The following is a 13770-nucleotide window of genomic DNA, read 5'->3' as shown; positions in this document are numbered from 1 at the left end:
GCCGTGCTGGTATTCAGAGGTGCAGAGAAGAATTCATTTAATTCGTTAGCTGACACATGAAAAGTAGTTTCCGATTTTGCCTTTCCGACCCCCAAGCTACGGAGATTCTTCCATAGAGTCGTGGGCGTCAGATCGCTGCATACAAGGGAGCGAGCGTGCCTGATTTTAGCATTGCGAATGCATTGTTTCACTCTGTTCCGTAGCTTTCTGTATTCTTCGAAACGCTCGGGTTTCGGATCTGCCTTGAAACGCCTGTGGGCAGCATCCCTATTAGTCATCATTTGACGTAATTCAGCTGTCAGCCATGGAGCAGGAGATTTTCTTACACGGATTGTGCGCACAGGTGCATGTTTGTCATAGAGGGCAGTGAGTTTATCGCCAAGTTCATTCATTTTGCCGTCGATTGCAGGTTCTCTGATTATTTGATGCCATGAGATTTCTGAGCAATCGGCTGTTAGAGCGTCAAGGTCAATACGTTTCATGTTCCTACAAGTTATGTAACGCGATTTGATCCTTGGGGGCTGCACAGAGTACGCCAGGAATATTACATCTTGTGCTGAGAGGCCAGGGGCTGATGTTTGACCAACATCTCTTACTTTGTCAGTCTGTTTCGTTGCGATTACGTCTATAAGAGTATGACTGTGCGCCGTATGGTGTGTAGGTTGTAATGGAAGAATGTTCATGCTATTGCAACTAAACAATCTTCTTAGGTTTATTGCGGAGGGAGTGTCTCTTAGCAGGTCTACGTTCAAGTCACCCATTACGATGACGTGTTCGTATTGACACTGGAGTGAATGTAATTTGGACTGGAAGGAACTCATTGAGTTTATTTTTGGCGGCTTGTACACGACGCCAGTCAAGAATTTCCGACTTTGTATATTTATTTCAATGAACATGAATTCAGCCTCTTTTTCTTCAGCAGGATTTGACATACATATAAGACTTTCGCTTTGAGATCTGTTCGTATATACGCGCCGACCCCGCCACCTCGCTTTTTTGATCTGTCTGCCCTAAGAAATGTGTATCCTGGGAGATGAATAGATGCAGAGGATATGTGTGGTTGCAACCACGTTTCGGATAAGAGGATTACGTGGTAGTTTAGTTGGTTGAAGAGGAGGCTAAGTTCTTCGTAATGTGCAGGTAAAGACTGGATGTTGCAGTGAGCTGCTAAAAGCTCTGACGCGTTCCGCTGAGCAGCCTGGAGTAGGGTGGCAGACTGGTTTGTCCCTTTGTTAGGCACTACCTGCCGCGAGGGGCACTGGCCGGTGCTTCTGCCAAGTGACATAACGCAGGGGTGTCCGAGATTTTGCGCGCCCTGTTTGTGACTCCGCGAGTGCCGAAAGAAAGGCGACTGCAAGAGATTTCCTGAGGTTGCGGGAGTATAGAAAATGGATTAGTGGTATTCGGTGCAAGGAGAATATGACCAATAATAGTGACGGCTGTGTGTCACTGTGTATCCTATGTCGTAAGAGGAGAAATGTAATTAGCGTATTTGAAACAGGTTAGGGTGGAAATAAGGGAAACGGGAGTGATTTAAGAGGCCGGTGCTGCCAGCAGAGAGAAGTAAGCTTAATAATTAATAGATTATCGTAGGAAGCTAGAATTAAATTGAAATTTACTAAAGTGATACTGGTAGTGATTATCGTAGGAAGCTACAATTAGATTGAAATTTGCTAAAGTGATACTGATGGTGATTTTTGTTATGAACAATTTAGACCGAAGAGATGGGTGATTAATGAACTAAAGGAGAGACTAATAATTGCAATAGAACTATTACAGAATCGAAGAGAATAAACTGAGAAAATGAAAAAAGTATTAGCAGTAACTAAAATTAAGTAATGGTTAGAGCTACAGACACAAAAAAATAGTGAAAAGTTAATACAGTTACAAAAACAATTAGTTGAAGGTACAAATATGGGCATAATTGAAAAGTTAATACAGTTACAAGACTATATCTGACTATAGGGCTGTTACAATTTGCAAATGGTATTAAGTTTGCACTTTTGGCTCGAGTAGCTTCACTTAATACTATTCAGTTCTGTCATGTTTGTGACTGTCTTCTTTCCAGCTGGTGTCTTAATGATTACTCTGCCATCCTGAGTCCACACATTCTGAAGACCGAAATGGGATATGGCACTGTTTAAAATCTTTAGCCGTTCGTGTGTCAGATCTTCCCTTATTGTAAGCCCTGTCCTTGCTAACTTCTTCTTCTGGGTAAAGATCTCTGCCCTTTTCCGGTACGAGAGAAATTTAATTATTATTGGACGAGGTTTGGTAGCACCTGGTAGTTTTCGTCCCACCCGATGGCTCCTGTCAATGTCTGCCTTGGTCACTTCAACACCTAATTTTTCACGCGCAACCTCTATAAGCAGGTTGTCTGTGTCTTCTTCCTTATTTTCTGCTACTCCAAACAGTCGTAGACTATTTCGCCTTTGGTACTGTTCTAGCTCGTCTGTTGCGGCAGATAGTTTCACTTCTAACTCTCGTGTCTTTTTCTCGTATTCAGACACCGACTTTTTTAGTGCTGTAATTTCGGCAGTATTGGCCTCAACAGTTTCACTCATTTTGGCCAATACTGCTGCCATTACAGTATCTGATATAGTGCCTGCTATCAGATCCAGATTGTTTTTATCGCGAAGCGCAGCGTTTACCTCAGAGCGGACCAGCTCCGCTATACCGTGAGCCGCGGCCGCACCTTCCGCCAAGAGCAGACCCGCCGCACCTGCGGCTTCCCCGCCGCTGGACGTGCTGCTGTTCACTCTTCTGTTTACCATTTTCTCGAAGATATTGGCGGAGCACAGAAAAGAAAATAGCACTACAGCATAGAACACTGTTGTTTACACGATTTCCACTTGTACTAGACAGCACCACCTGCGAGAACACCTTCGAAATCAACTAAATTTCGCGAGCCGAACTTAACACGTGTTACACTGCAGCCGCCATGATACGAGTATTTATTTACGCATATGTTGGCGGGACGCCACGACCTGGATAACTATGGATCAGACAAAGATCCTGAATATGTTCCTGAAGGCAAACGCACTTCAAACATTTTTGTTAACTAGATGAGTTGAAATTTATTTAAGCAAGTAAACAGTGTTAAGTTGTATCCCTTACCACAGTTCACCTGAATTTGCATGATAAGTTGATGACAGAAATGTTAAGGGACATCTTTATATTGTTTACATGCTGCAGTGAAATGGTTGAAGGAGGAGGAGGATATTAGTGTTTAACGTCCCGTCGACAACTAGGTCATTAGAGACGGAGCGCAAGCTCGGGTGAGGGAAGGATGGGGAAGGAAATCGGCCGTGCCCTTTCAAAGGAACCATCCCGGCATTTGCCTGAAGCGATTTAGGGAAATCACGGAAAACCTAAATCAGGATGGCCGGAGACGGGATTGAACCGTCGTCCTCCCGAATGCGAGTCCAGTGTGCTAACCACTGCGCCACCTCGCTCGGTGAAATGGTTGAAGAAATTAATTTTGTATTGTGCTGAATACTGGATGAATTGTTGAGGTTGGTATACTTACTTAACGAAAAATTTTTTAATGCAAATTTTACTGTCAAAAAATGAAACAATGTAAATTTGTATTTTTGAGAGGTTTCACAATATAGCTACGTTAATTCTCCTAGCACGCAAGCGATGGTAAGTTAATGCTAACAGATGATAAGTGCAGTCAGTGTGCAACTAAAAATTGTTAAGTATCTACTGCGACGAGTTTTAAGAATAAGATTTTGCGTGGAATTTACCGTTTTAAAATTGTGGTATTGTAGATATGATGGGAAACAATGACATATACGAATAAATAAAAATACATTGCATTTACTTGAAATATGCTAGACTACTTGAAAAAATTCGCAACACCAAAAAATAATTAATGTAGAGCAATGAAATTTCGGGAATAAATTTGTCTAGCTAACGTATTTATGTAATTAACATTGCAAGTCACAGGCTAATGTTAAACGCGAGATAAGCCATTACAAATGTGAAATGCTGGTACGTTAATAACGTGTGTATCACCAGAATGTTGAATGCAAGCATGCAAACATGTATTCATTGTGTTGTACGAATGCCAGATGTCAGTTTGTGGAATGGAATTCCATACCTGTTGCATTTGGTCGGTCAGTACGGGGTGACGCTAAAGTTGACGTCCGATGATGCCCCATACGTGCTCGACTGGGGCAGAGGTGGTGATCACGCAGATCAAGGCAACGTGTCGACACTGTGGAGCATGGTGGGTTACGTCAGCGGTACGTGGGCGAGCGTTATCGTTTTGGAAAACACCCCTAGGATGCTGTTCATGAATGGCAGCACAACAGTTCGAATCACCAGTCTGACGTACAAATTTGCAGTCAAGGTGCTTGGGAAAGCGACGAGCGTGTTCCTGCTGTCATACGACATCGCACCATAGACCATAACTGAGTCTAGCTCGCAGACAGGTAGGTTGCAGGCCTTCGACTGGCCTCCGTCTAACCAACACGGCCATCTCTGGCACGAGGCAGAACTAGCTTTACCTGCAAAACAAAACAGTCCTCCACCTTCACTCCAATGAGCTCTCTCTTAACACCACTGAAGTCGCAAATGGTGGTGGCGGTCCTCCCAAATGCGACTCCAGTGTGCTAGCCACTGTGCCACGTCGTGGAGTAGATGATTGCAGTACGGACGTTAGCGTCCTAACGACCGTGGACAGAACTTCACTCTTGGCTGCATCTTGATAATAGACAGATTTGCCCCAGAGGTGTAGAATATTGGTGGGTACTGTCTTTCATGCAAATGTGGCACCATAGATGGATGAGCAACTAGGCTTAGCTAAATTTATATGAGTTACAATGTAAGTTATTTATAGGACGTCTATGCCAGTAAGGATGCAAGCTGTCCAGCGAAGGAGTCCCTGGTTTCAAAATTAAATATCTCGAAAACTAAGGTAGACAAAAAGTCTAACAAGCAGTATGTTTATTGTGAAAGCTGTGAGGATTTTATGCAGAAGTTTCGAAACAGTTCGAAAGCTGTTCAAAGATGGCACTGTAATCGCAATACGTAGTGCCTATAAATAGTGCACCGTAGCTCGAGCTGATCAGTTCGACCGTTGAAACGTGAAAGATGGTTTGCGTACCAATAGAAGAAGTTGAAATCATCTTTTCCACTGTCCGCCCCTGCTAGCTGAGTGGCCAGCGCGACAGAATGTCAATCCAAAGGGCCCGGGTTCGATTCCCGGCTGGGTCGGCGATTTTCTGCGCTCAGGGACTGGGTGTTGTGTTGTCCTGATCATCATCATTTCATCCCCATCGACGCGCAAGTCGCCGAAGTGACGTCAAATCGAAAGACTTGCACCAGGCGAACGGTCTACCCGACGGGAGGCCCTCGTCAAACGACATTATTGTTATTATCTTTTCCACTGAACTAAGTGTTGTTGCTGGAGTACCACGTGTTAGGACCCAGTCCTACGACAAGATTCAGTTTTCAAACTCGATTTATGCTCCAAAGGAAATCGATGCGAAAACCATTGCCAAGCTCTTCGGCGAATTCCAACTGTCCCCTGACTGATGATCTAGCGGTCCACTCTGGGCCCAGGTAAAGTGCAGTTGCTCCTAAAAAAGTCGCCACTGTTTCCAGAATCCAAACAATCTAACGAACCCTGTACGAGCTGTGCGACAGACGGCTGACTTACGAAACAGATTCTCACAAAGATTCATAATGAAGGTTGCATGTGCTTCACGGATGACGCACATTTCCACCTAAATGGAGTCGTGAAGAAACAAAACTGACGATTTTGGGGTTCCGGAAATCCGAGTTTATGTGGAGCGAAACCACTGCATTCCTCCAATGTTACCGATACTGTTTGGGCTATGGTGTCCACCAGAGGCATTATCAGCCTCTTTTTTCATGCGATAAACGATCACTAGTGAACGTTGCGTTGCAATTTTTGGACAGTTTGTCGCCACACTGCTAGCGTTGAAGGATCGACCAGGCACGGAGTGGTTCAAGCAAACTGGGCCAGACCACATCGCATCGAACAGGTGTTTCGTTTTCTTGATGAACATTTCGGAAATAGAGGCACTGCGATGAATTATTACAAATTTACTGGCGCAGGCATCTATTGGCCCACATATTCACCCCATCTGACTACTGGCTACTTTTTGTGGGGTACACTGAAATATATCGTCTACCGGAATCATCCACCACGCTGGATGAAATGGTTGAAATAGCTCTCAGCACTATGGGACTTAACATCTATGGTCATCAGTCCCCTAGAACTTAGAACTACTTAAACCTAACTAACCTAAGGAGAGCACACATCACCCAGCCATCACGAGGCAGAGAAAATCCCTGACCCCGCCGGGAATCGAACCCGGGAACCCGGGCGTGGGAAGCGAGAACGCTACCGCACGACCACGAGATGCGGGCACGCTGGATGATCTTGAATCCGTAATCTGGGTGGCCTGTGACGTTTTCGTTCAGACGCTACAGGATGAGAGCGGAGATTTATTGTTCGTTTGCGCCGTTTCCGTACTGTGAGTGGTGGACATTTCGAGAAGACTGTGATGTGAACGCAAATGCCGCTTGCAGAAGGTGAGTTTAATTATGCACGCTGAAACTGTACGTGCTGCACAACAAACAGCGCCAACTCTTAGCAGCTTTTCGAACTATTTCGAAACTTCTATTTAACTTCCGTACAAAATTCTTACAGCTTTCGCAGTAAACATGCCTTTTGTTGTACTCGTTTATTGATCTTAGTTTTGAAATATCTAATTCTGAAATCAGGGACTCCTTCGCTAGATATCCTGTGTCCAGATACAGGAGTAGTACGTCAGTAACTGTAGCAGGGAATTTTTTTAGTGTACTGGGCTGTTAATACAATTAAAACCCATTTTGCTCACTGGTAACAAATGTTTTATTGTGCTTCACACTATAACCATCGTCGTTAGTAGACGTGCAAGTTCACTTTAAAGTCTATGACATGAAGGACAGAACAACATTCTTTCATCCGATTCTAGGTGATTAAGTCTAGTGGTAGTATTATATTCCAGAGACACCAGTTGCGCTATCTTAGTTAAACATGCACAAGCTGTGGGACAACGTGAAAGTGAAACAGAGGTGCTAAGTTGGGAACGGAGCTAAAATTCTGGATGAGAATACATGTTACAAGATTGAAGAAATGTATGATGAGATAAAATAAACTATTCAGATAGTGAAGGGAGACGAAAATTTAATAGGTATGGGGGATTGGAATTCGATAGTAGGAAAAGGAAGAAAAGGAAAAGTAGTAGGTGAATTTGGAATGAGGGTAAGGTAGAATTTTGCACAGAGAATAACTTATTCATAGCTAACACTTGGTTAAAGAATCATGAAAGAAGATTGTATATGTGGAAGACGCCAGGAGACACTGGAAGGTTTCAGATAGCTTATATAATGGTAAGACAAAGATTTAGGAACCAGGTTTTAAATTGTAAGACATTTCCAGGGCAAGATGTGGACACTGACCACCATCTATTGGTTATGAACAGTAGAAACTGAAAAGGTGTAAATTTGAGGAGATGGGACCTGGATAAACTGAAAGAACCAGAGGTTGTAGAGAGTTTCAGACAGAGCATTAGGGAACAGTTGAAAAGAACGGGGGAAAGAAATACAGTAGAAGAAGAAGGGGTAGGTTTGAGAGATAAAATAGTGAAGGCAGCAGAGGATCAAGTAGATAAGAAGACGAGGGCTAATACAAATCCTTGGGTAACAGAAGAGATACTGAATTTAATTGATGAAAGAAGAAAATATAAAAATGCAGTTAATGAAGCAGGCAAAAAGGAATACAAGCGTCTCAAAAATGAAATCGACAGGAAGTGCAGAATGGCTAAGCAGAGATGGATAGAGGACATATGTAAGGATGTAGAGGTGTATATCGCTAGGGGTAAGATAGATACTGCCTACAGTAAAAATAAGGAGACCTTTTTGAGAAAAGAGAACAACTTGTATGGATATCAAGACCTCAGATGGGAAACCAGTTCTAAGCAAAGAAGGGAAAGCAGGAAGGTGGAAGGAGTATATAGAGGGTCTCTACAAGGCCAATGTACTTGAAGGCTATATTATGGAAATGAAACAAGTCGTAGATGTACATGAAATGGGAGGTACGATACTGCGTGAAGAATTTGACAGAGCACAGAAAGACCTAAGTTGAAAAAAGGCCCCAGGACTACACAACACACCATTAGAACTAATGATAGCCTTGGGAGAGTAAGTCCTCACAAAACTCTACCATCTGGTGAGCAAGATGTATGAGACAGGTGAAATATCCTCAGACTTCAAGGAGAATATAATAATTCCTATCCCAAAGAAAGCAGGTGTTGACACATGCGAAAATTACCGAACTATCAGTTTAATAAGTCACTGCTGCAAAACACTAACGCGAATTCCTTACAGACCAATGGAAAAACTGGTAGCACCGACAGCGAAGGACGTGGAAGAGCAGCTGAACGGAATGGACAGTGTCTTGAAAGGAGGATATAAGATGAACATCAACAGAAGCAAAACGAGAATAATGGATTGTAGTCAAATTAAATCAGGTGTTGCTGAGGGAATTAGATTAGGGAATGAGACACATAAAGCAGTAAATGAGCTTCGCTATTTGGGACGCAAAATAACTGATAATGGTCGAAGTAGGCAGGATATGAAATGCAGACTGGCAACGGCAAGGAAAGCGTTTCTGAAAAAGAGAAATTTGTTAACATCGAGTATACATTTAAGTGTCAGGAAGTCTTTTCTGGAAGTATTTGTGTGGAGTGTAGCCATGTATGGAGAGAAACATGGACGATATATAGTTTAGACAAAAAGAGAATAGAAGCTTTCGAAATGTGGTGGTACAAAAGAATGCTGAAGATTAGATCGGTAGATCACGTAACTAATGAGGAGGTACTGAATAGAATTGGGGAGAAGAGGGATTTGTGGAAAAACTTGACTAGAAGAATTAAGCGGTTGGTAGGACACGTTCTGAGGCATTTAGAGATCACAAATTTAGTACTGTTGGACAGAGTGGAGGGTAAAAATCGTAGAGGAAGGTCAAGAGATGAATACACTAAGCAGATTCAGAAGTATGGAGGTTGCAGTAGTTACTTGGAGATGAAGAAGCTTGCAGGTGATAGTGTAGCATGGAGAGCTGCATCAGACCAGTCTCTGGACTGAAGGCCACAACAACAACACGTGTTACAACTGCCCAGGAAATCCGAGTAACCTCACAAGATACAGATTCATAGAAAGCTGCAGAATATTTCTTTTACTTTATGAAAATAGCAAATTCAGCTGTAATGAACACACAGAATGATACGTGTAACTTTCTGTATAGTACCCCAGAAACAAATATCATTACAATCAAACAAGTATTATTAATGGGAATATACAACTTCAGACATATTTGCGTGTGTAGTGCTATTACAGGCTGACAATTAGCGAACTATATAAAATATAATCGTAATAACTTCTGAACGGTTTGCTTTAGGATGTTTAAACAGCACCGGTTGCCGCGGGGAATGATGAGAATTAGTATGCGCATGTGCATGCGGAATGGGGTTGTCAGTCATTTGCACGTGAAAATGTCACAATACAGCGTGCCTGAGTGTATAGTGCTTGCGAAGGCCTACTATACGAGCAATAACAGCCCAGCTGCGACTCAAAGGAAGTTTGCGACAGAATTCAAGCTAAAGACAACCGGTCTAAGTGTGCTAACAATCAAGAACGTGATTCCTGAGAAAACGTGTAGTGTTCGTGATGACAGTGTTGGCAATGTCGGTCGTCTGAAAAGGGTGAAAACGCCCGAAAACATAGAGAAGACAAGCGCTGTGTTCAAACCAGTCCCAGGAAATCCATCCGACGAGCTGCACAACAGCTGGGAATCAACCAGGAGGCACAACAACAAATTGTTGAAGACATGCATATCTTCCCATACAACATTCAAAGCCATGGAACAGCTGTTGTGTTTCACCAACACATTGCCCACAGAATTAACGGACAGGACTTTGATGTTAATATGGTTTGAGTTAGCGACGAGGCTCACTTTCATTTAAATAGTTTCGTCACTAAGCAAAATTGGAGCATTTGGGGGACTGAAAATTCGCATTTCGCGATCGAGAAGTCTCTTCACCATCAATGCTTGACTTTGTGGTGTGCAGTGTCCAGTCATGGAATAACCGGTGTGATATTCTTTGATGACACGGTGACTATCAAACTGTGCGTGAAGGTTTTGGAAGTGAAACCGATGTCGACAAGATGTGGTTCATGCAAGACGGAGCTCGACCCCATCGAAGCAGGAACGTGTTTTATGTCCTGGAGGAGCACTTTGGGGACCGCATTCTGGTTCTGGGGTACCCAGAAGCATGGGCCTTGACTGGCCGCCATATTATAGGGATTCGAAAACATGCGACTCCTTTTTGTGGAGCTATATTAAAGACAAGATGTACTGCAGTAACCGAAAAACCATTGCTGAGCTGAAAACAGTGGGTCATGCAGAACTTCATTGTTCGTCTGCTCCACGTCATCGCCAATGATGGTAGGCATATCGAGCATGTCATAACCTAAATCCGAATATCTGTAGTGACGTTTACATGTTGAATAAAGTGTGTGCACGCCATATTTTACGTTTTTTTCCGTGTAGTTCAATAACTGTCACCCTGTATGATACACTATCTTACGTTCTGAATAGAGAGAGACTCATCGGGACAGGTACAGCATTTCCCTTGATAATTCCTCGCTATAGGTTCGAACCAGAATTTCTTCATTTCCATCTGGCAAATACTTACACGAGTGGTTTTTGGGAGACATCGGTGTCTGATGGACCACGCCATCGCGTCCCTGTCCGAGCGATATATCGAGCTCGTGGCAGCGGCGTTTTGCGAGCAGGGGATTATTCGCATCAGGAAGTCAAATTGCCGACTGCATAATGAAGCGCCCCATACCAGGGCGGACTTCAATTCCCTGCGAAACTCTGCAGCTGAGAGAAGTCAGAACGGCGGCCGTGTTTTCCCATCGCTCCGCGGGTATTGGGACGCACTTAAGGATGGGCGCTTCACCTCGTTATGAGAAAAACAACTTTTTTTCTTTTTGCCTTCATTTTTTATTACATATAATCGTCGGTACGGTAATAGGTCGTCGCGCTTCGGTTTGTCTTGCTTATTTGCTACCTTCGCCGCCCCCAGTAGTGCGCAAAGCGTTAGCTATTCTCAATAAATAACGGTTTGCCATTCCTTCAGACTTGTACATACTAGAAGAAAACGTCCAGCTATGGTGTTCATCAAAGAAACTATTGGATCCAGGCAAATGTAGAGTACATCTGTTTTGACACCGCTACTGAATGCACTCAAACTGTTAATCCTAGTCATTACTTTTCTCCATTACAGTTTTAATTTCTTCAAGAAACACTTTAACAGGACTGGGGAAACGAACCTTTCTCTCCATAGATTGTATTTCGGAAGACTATTTAAGGAACTACGTTACAATCTGTCTTTCATTACTTCTCGTGGAATCAATACTGCTACCCAATTGTCATCTAATCTAAATGCACATTTATCAATTATTCCACATTTTTGGCTTCTTAATGTTTCGTAAAATACCTTACGTTCCATATTTGTTTCCTCAGTAGACAATTATGTCTCCCTTTTGAGGATACATTTCCTTGATATTTATTCCTGGAGACAGATTTCCCTTCTAATTTCTTATTTATGTTGCGTCACGAAATTTTCTTCTAAGCTCTCTACCACTCTAAGTGCCATTAAGGTTTAAAATAAGAATACCGTCTGTCAAAATTTACTAAGGTAGTCATTTCACGACAAAATATCTGATAAAGAACGCGATGTAGCAAAACGGCAGGACGTAGTGCATAGTTTGATTTTATTTCACGACTCATGAAAGTTCTCAGTAATTTGCTGTAGTAGTTAAATAATAAAGTTGTCATTCCTATGCACTATTCCTTATAGTTTGAAAGCACACATTTTCAACAGGTGTAATGATTCATAGTTTCCAGTGTAGATGTTTACCTTACTATCATTGTTTCCTTATTCGTGAGACGTAAACATATGGTATAATGATCGATACAATTATTCACGACGATAAGCACAGCATTATGATGAAACACACTGATTCTATTTGTGTACTAGTGCGAACATTCAGAAGGGGCAAAACCGGTGGTAAGCACGGCTTCATTGAAGAATGCTGTCAGCACAAAAACGACTCTTATCCTAGGCACATCAGTGGCATCAGCTATTCCACAGAAATAAATCTACGGAATTTAAATTAGGAGATCGAAAGAAACTATCACGACAATACTTCGGTCTGTCGAGCAGTCATTTGAATAGCGTAGTGCAATACGTATGCGCACTTAAATCAATCAGTTAGAACTAAATTATTGTTGGTGTTAAACATACACATCGTAAATCAATTCTTCTTGGGATATCTACAGTGACAAGGGTCGAAGTGTAATAACATTCAGACAAGTTCTCTACTTGTCATGTTCTGGCGATGAAGACACCAGGTAAGAAACTTGCCGAAATAGAAATACATACAACCTTCACTGAACAGTGTGCTCCGAAAATCTTGTGCCTGCGCCTGAGTGGAGAATCCCGTAACTTTTTATTTAATGAAGTGGACAGGAATCTCGACACTGATCCATTGACTTTCATGCTCACAGTGCAGCATACTCTCTCATTAACTGATATTTTAAATACACTAATGGCCATTAAAATCGCTATACCACGAAGATGACGTGCTACAGAAGCGAAATTTAACCGACAGGGAGAAGATGTTGTGATATGTAAATGATTAGCTTTTCAGAGCATTCACACAATGTCGGCGCCGGTGGCGACACCTACAACGTGCTGACATGAGGAAAGTTTCCAACCGATTTCTCATACACAAACAGCAGTTGACCGGCGTTGCCTGGTGAAACGTTGTGATGCCTCGTGTAAGGAGGAGAAATGCGTACCATCACGTTTCCGACTTTGATAAAGGTCGGATTGTAGCCTTTCGCGATTGCGGTTTATCGTATCGCGCCATTGCTGCTCGCTTTGGTCGAGATCCAGTGACTGTTAGCAGAATATGGAATCGGTGGGTTCAGGAGGGTAATACGGAACGCCGTGCTGGATCTCAAAGGCCTCGTATCACTAGCAGTCGAGATGACAGGCATCTTACCCGCATGGCTGTAACGGATCGTGCAGCCACGTCTCGATTCCTGAGTCAACAGATGGGGACGTTTGCAAGACAACAACAATCTGCACGAATAGTTCAACGACGTTTGCAGCAGCATGGACTATCAGCTCGGAGACCATGGCTGCGGTTACCCTTGACGCTGCATCACAGACAGGAGTGCCTGCGATGGTGTACTCAGCGACGAGCCTGGGTGCACGAATGGCAAAACGTCATTTTTTCGGATGAATCCAGGTTCTGTTTACAGCATCAAGATGGTCGCATCCGTGTTTGGCGACATCGCGGTGAACGCACACTGGCAGCGTGTATTCGTCATCGCCATACTGGCGTATCGCCCGGCGTGATGGTATGGGGTACCACTGGTTACACGTCTCGGTCACCTCTTGTTCGCATTGACGGCTCTTTGAACAGTGGACGTTACATTTCAGATGTGTTACGACCCGTGGCACTACCCTTCATTCGATCCCTGCGAAACCCTACATTTCAGCAGGATAATGCACGAGCGCATGTTGCAGGTCCTGTACGGGCCTCTATGGATACAGAAAATGTTCGACTGCTGCCCTGGCCAGCACATTCTCCGGATCTCTCACCAAT

This window comes from Schistocerca serialis, chromosome 4 (genome assembly GCF_023864345.2).
Source record: "Schistocerca serialis cubense isolate TAMUIC-IGC-003099 chromosome 4, iqSchSeri2.2, whole genome shotgun sequence".
Lineage (NCBI taxonomy): Eukaryota > Metazoa > Arthropoda > Insecta > Orthoptera > Acrididae > Schistocerca > Schistocerca serialis.
Note: the sequence above shows the minus strand (reverse complement) of the source record.